General features: G+C 37.3%; 2 protein-coding genes across 2 annotated transcripts in view; one reads left to right on the top strand and one right to left on the bottom strand.

The window, feature by feature from the left end:
* The window catches only part of LOC107554878 (myosin regulatory light polypeptide 9-like), an 8,661-nt gene extending 6,773 nt beyond the window's left edge, over nucleotides 1-1,888 (bottom strand). The window contains exon 1 of the mRNA XM_016237516.1: nucleotides 1,761-1,888. The gene's annotated coding sequence lies outside the window, so the exon portion shown is untranslated. The remainder of the gene's footprint in view (nucleotides 1-1,760) is intronic.
* Nucleotides 1,889-3,839: 1,951 nt separating this feature from the next.
* Nucleotides 3,840-5,918, top strand: part of LOC107554876 (phosphatidate phosphatase LPIN2-like) — a 25,574-nt gene continuing 23,495 nt past the window's right edge. Inside the window, exon 1 of the mRNA XM_016237513.1 lies at nucleotides 3,840-3,907. The gene's annotated coding sequence lies outside the window, so the exon portion shown is untranslated. The remainder of the gene's footprint in view (nucleotides 3,908-5,918) is intronic.

The raw sequence follows: 5,918 nt of genomic DNA, 5'->3' as shown, positions 1-5,918 counted from the left end.
TTGACCAGATCACAATATCCAGCTCGACCACAGGATTAAATGCAGGAATTTAGAAACAGACGGTCCGACCGCCTGAAGGACATCATCATCCTGCAGGACACATGCCCTCATTTGTGTATGTCATAATATACTGGATAACAATATATTATTGGGCTTTAATTTAATAAATTAGGTTACATTAGGTTTAAATTTTGTTTTAATTGTTGAACAGTTTTAAACTTCTTTTGAAAATATAATAGTTTAAGTTTTAATAGGATAAACTGGGTTAAACGGGTTTATTGTTATAATTGTTGATCAGTTTTAAACTTCTGTGGAAACTATAATTTTTTTGTGTTTTAATTGGATAAATTAGTGTTTAAAATATAGTTTTAATTGTTGAATTTTTGTTAAAAATAAAACAATATTCTTGACATTTAATTGAATAAACTGGGTTAAACTTGGGTTTAAATATTGTTTTAATTATTGATAAATGTTTGTTTTTCTAAGTCCTCAGTGTCACTTTCTATCCTGTTTTTTTTCCCTAACAAAACTGACTCATCCGACAGGAAGTGACATCATTACGGAGGGAAAAACAGAGCACAAACATCATCAGTAAGTATTATCTATGGATTTAATGAATTCTGTGGTTTTAGCTGGTTTGTGTGTCTCTAAAACAACCATCCTTTTTAAATGACACAAATCAACATTTCAAAAGATGGTTAAAATATGAAAATTAACTTCAAGTTGACATCCTACTGTACTCTAAGACACTGAGAGTACACTGAGAGAGAGTGTGTGTGTGTGTGTGTGTGTGTGTGAGAGAGAGAGAGAGTGTTTGTGAGTGTGTGCGTGCGTGCGTGTACGTCTGTGTCTGTAGGTGTGTGTGTGTGTGAGAGAGAGAGAGAGTGTTTGTGAGTGTGTGCGTGCGTGCGTGTACGTCTGTGTCTGTAGGTGTGTGTGTGTGTGAGAGAGAGAGAGTGTTTGTGAGTGTGTGTGCGTGCGTGCGTCTGTGTCTGTAGGTGTGTGTGAGTGTGGGTGTGTCAGTCCCTCACTGAGTGATGATGACTAACTTTAGCTCTTATGAACATCCATAAATGACCAAACACGATCACGTTCTCCCGCAAATGTTTGTAGTCTCTGGAATTAGTTTTGCAAACACAAAGAATTCCTCAATGACTCTTTTCAGAGAGACACCGACAAACTATCCAGTGATTTTGCTTCATTAATACTTCATTGCTGTTTAACAATAGTAAAGTTTCATCTCATCTCAGTGAAGACTACAATAAAATCTCAAATAAAATCATTGTATCCTTCTAGTTGCTCTCTGTTAATGAGTTGCTCCTGGATCTGTTCTCCGGCCAATGGTTATATGTCACGGGTCTCACCTCTGACTTTTGACCTCAGCGGCACACAAAAAGGCTAAACACTCTTTTCCAGTGAAGCACTTACAGCCAAGCTACATGCAAAGACAAACACAGTATTTGAAACTCAAGAGTTTCTTTGAATAATGAAGGTTTATGGACAAACTCCAATAACAGAAATGCACTGAACTGCATTAAAAACACTCAAACAAAGCCCTAAAACGTCCATCAGATCCTTTGCTCAGCATATGAGCGATGATCCTGGATCAGTTTTAGCTCCATAACTGCAACATACGTCACCAGCTCCATCCAGATCTTTCCTCAGTGTCCCAAACTCATACAAAGCTTCAGTGGAAAGCCTTTATAAGACTTTATAGCACATGAAACCAAACCAGAGCACAATAACACATCATAACTCACCTCTGCTGCAGCTGGGGGATTGTGCTGTCCACTGGACTGTGTCTTTGTGCTGGAAAGTAAGACTGTCTGTTACTCTTTCGGGACACAAAAGTTTCTCCAGAGCATCAGCTTGAGTAATGCACCCCTCCCTTTTTACTCTCAGCCAATCAGAGGCCTTTGTTCTCCCAAACAGAGCCCGCCCACAGCAGGGATTTAGCCATATAAGGGCAAGGAATGTTGAGCCTGTGTCTGTCTGTGTAGATACCCAGAGGAATCAACATGAAATGACAGGAAAAGAGATAAACTGCCTTATTTAGAGAAAACTGGACTCACATATGTGTGTGTGTGTGTGTGTGTGTGTGTGTGTGAGAGTGCGTGTGCGTGTCCGTGTCCGTGTCTGTGTCTGTGTCTGTGTGTGTGTGTGTGTGTGCATGCGTGTGCGTCTGTGTCTCTCTCTGTGTGTGTGTGTGTGAGTGAGGGATGGATGGATGGATGCGTTGGTGTTCATTCCACAAACCCACAGAAGAGTTTTCTCAGCATAGTTTAGCACAGGGGCTTTCGATCTTTTATATTCCATGGAGCCATAAACATGATCCTAAAATTTAAGCTATGTATTTTTCATGTGTAAAGACACTAATTTAAATGGGTACACTATATACTATAACAACTAAAAATATTACTTTGGAAAAAATTTTTGATTATTTAGGTGTTATGTTTTTTTTCTACTCACCAGAGCACTGTACTTTCAGTTTGTTTATTTGTTTTATAAATTTTTTTTTATTGTATATGTATTTATTTTAAAGTAGTATTTATATTTACTTATTTTAATGAAATTAATTAAAATCCAAGTTTTTTACTCCAAGGTTTTCCCCCACTCCTAGTTTGAAAACTCTTTGGCTAGACCGTCATCTGGCAAAAGCTACTGAAACTCCATTAATCTTCATAACAGAGATCTGTTCCCTTCCGCATTATTAGATAACTCTGTTGATATTTAATAACTCTCACTTTTGTGCACGACAGCACTTTAGTTATTGTCTTCCACGGCCATTAAGTGTGACATGAGCCAGGAACCAAACACAAGAGAGAGAGTTATTATTATTGTTATGTAAGTTATTATATTACTGTTCTTGGAAAAGGCCTCTATCCATCATTAAAGCTGCAATTGTTTACCATTTCTAAAGTGTCTCTTTACGCAGCGTCTAAACACCAGAAGCTATGATAACTGAGCATAAGCACAATTGTATTTTTAAAATTGTGTTTATTTATATTTAAGGCTTGAATAACACATATGCTAGAATGCACATAGTTATCATTCACAGTGTTAAATACACAATCGCTGCGAGGACATCCAAGATTTGATGTATATGTCAAATACTAGTATGTTTCCATATGTTATTCCAGAACAATATACAATTCAACAGATATCATGTAGAAATAATGTGTGACAGAGTAGTATTTTATACATACATATTACATATATTATATTATATATAAAATAAAACATGGACTAGTTGTATAAAAATAATTATTAGGGACCTCTAAGTCCAAAAGATTGAAGGCGGGCTTTGGCTTGGATAAAAGAAGTGTATACAACACTTGTACATTATGTGTATGTTAAGCTCTTCAGTGGTTTATTACAATGTACTTTTCATTGCCTCTGTATTTTATTTATTTATTTTATATTAACTTATTTATTTATTTTGAGGGGAGATGATGGATACTTTTTTGGTATTTACTGTGCAATAAATATATATTTAAAAAAATAATAATTATGGATTGGAGGCAATTTAGGTAATAGCACTCAAAAATCAAAAATAACATTAAGAACTATAAAGATTGATTATTTATTTGTATCGATTGATTTTTTTAGTACATTCTGGCTTTGATTATTTATTTTAGAAATATTATTATTAATTATTATTACATAGCATACATTATATAATTAATAATAAATGCTAAAAAAATAAATAAATAAACACTGCAGTGTCGCCCTCTAGCGGTGCAGTGCTGAAACTTGAGGAACCGCACACAAACGCACACGTCAACAGAGCTGAAAGAGGGCGTGTCCTGAGGCGAGTCCCAGCTTCCCATTGGATGTCATGTGATTGACGTGATGACGTAGGCGTTACAGCGCAGGAAGTTTTTAGTGAATCGCTCTCGTGTTTAAGGTAAGAGCAGTCGCGTTAACTTCAGCGTTTCACATTGTTTCAGGGTTAAATGTGTTTGTTTCGAGAGTTTGGGGTTTGTAAAGAGTGTAACTGCATCATTCTGGCCTGTTTGAGTGTCTGGATTGTTACATTAAGCTTTAGTGTTTATAATATAGAAACATTGATTTATGTTTTTAAACAAACCTTGATCAAGTAGGCACATTGCTCATACTGTTTGTCTATTGTATGGCTTTGATGCTTGACAATAGACAAAACAACACATTTGCATTATTAATCTCTGTACTCTGGAAGTCATTGATTTGTTAAGTTGTTTTACTGTTCAGTTGATTTTTATAGAATCAGTAGTTAAATATTTAAAATGGGGTAAAACAGGTTTTTTCTCAGTCTTCGGGATGAAAACATGAGTGCACATTCGCTTGGGTTTGTTAATAAATGATGAGGTGTAGTTTACTGCTCATGGCTGAAGATGTTATTCATTCACACAGACTGCTGGCATTTCTATTGTTTTATTGACCCATCTATTAGTTTAGAAGTTAGGTTTTAGATATTAAAAGGTTTTCTTTGGTTAGTCCTGATCAAATGTGCTGCTGAATGCTGTGCATTTGCCTTGACTTGCATAAACTTGCCATAGTTTTTCCTCAGTTGTCAGTATTGTTAACTAACTGATGGCACGCACCACCGTTTGGTAAGAAATTAACACTTTTATTCAGCAAGGATGCATTAAATTGTTCAAAGTGCCAGTAAAGGCGTTTATAATATCACAGAGGATTTCTATTTCTTTCTTTCTTTCTATTCATCTGTGAATCCTGAAAAATAAAATGCATCACGGTTTCCACAAAAATATTGTGCAGCACGACTGCTTTCAGCATTGATAATGATCAGAAATGTTTCTCGAGCAGCAGATCAGCATATTAGAATGATTTCTGAAGATCATGTGACACTGAAGCGTTGATTTAAAAAAATATTCACATAGAAAACACTTGTTATATATTAATAATATTTCAAAATAGTACTGTATTTTTGATCAAATAAATGCAGCCTTGCTAAACATAAGAGACTTCATTCAAAAACATTACAGTCGAACAATTTGACACACTGGATTTGTGTTATGCTGCTTCATCACTTAAAATGAGTTTTAAACACATTCAGGCTTGTTTAGAGGTCATTAAGGTCATGCAGATGATTGACAGATAGTTACTGTTCTCCGATCTTGCTCACTTACCCACGTGTGATGGTCAACATTGACATCAGTATTGAGTTGAGTCATTGTCAAGACTAATGTGATGTTGAACGGAGGCTTCTTCGACGTGAATGTTCACATTTAGAGCGTCGTCCAACAGAATTACAGAGGTGTGTTCTCTCTCCATCTCTCTCTCTCTCTTAAAGGGGTCATGAACTGAGAAATCAAAATGACCTTGATCTTTTGACATATAAGAGGTCATTGTACTGTAAAAAAGTTTCAGAATTCAAAATATCTCGTTAGTCTAAAAACTGCTTATATTGAGGCCAATCTGCCAAAACCACAGGTTGTGGAATGAGCCACTTAATGACGTAATAGTGAGGATGAACTCCGCCTCCGCAGAAGAAGATCAACGCCTGCTTCTACATCACTGCCTGTTTAGCCCCGCCCACCGATTCTACATCACTGCCTCTTTAGCCCCACACACCGATTCTACACCACTGCCTCTTTGGCCCCGCACACCGATTCTACATCACTGCCTGTTTAGCCCCGCACACCGATTCTACATCACTGCCTCTTTAGCCCCACACACCGATTCTACACCACTGCCTCTTTGGCCCCGCACACCGATTCTACATCACTGCCTCTTTAGCCCCGCCCACCGATTCTACATCACTGCCTCTTTAGCCCCGCCCACCGATTCTACATCACTGCCTCTTTAGCCCCGCCCACCGATTCTACATCACTGCCTCTTTAGCCCCGCCCACCGATTCTACATCACTGCCTCTTTAGCCCCGCCCACCGATTCTACATCACTGCCTCTTTAGCCCC

The sequence above is a fragment of the Sinocyclocheilus grahami genome, unplaced genomic scaffold (assembly GCF_001515645.1).
Source record: "Sinocyclocheilus grahami isolate Dianchi unplaced genomic scaffold, SAMN03320097.WGS_v1.1 scaffold517.1, whole genome shotgun sequence".
NCBI classification, from domain to species: domain Eukaryota; kingdom Metazoa; phylum Chordata; class Actinopteri; order Cypriniformes; family Cyprinidae; genus Sinocyclocheilus; species Sinocyclocheilus grahami.
Note: the sequence above shows the minus strand (reverse complement) of the source record. Positions and strands in the feature narration are given on the sequence as shown.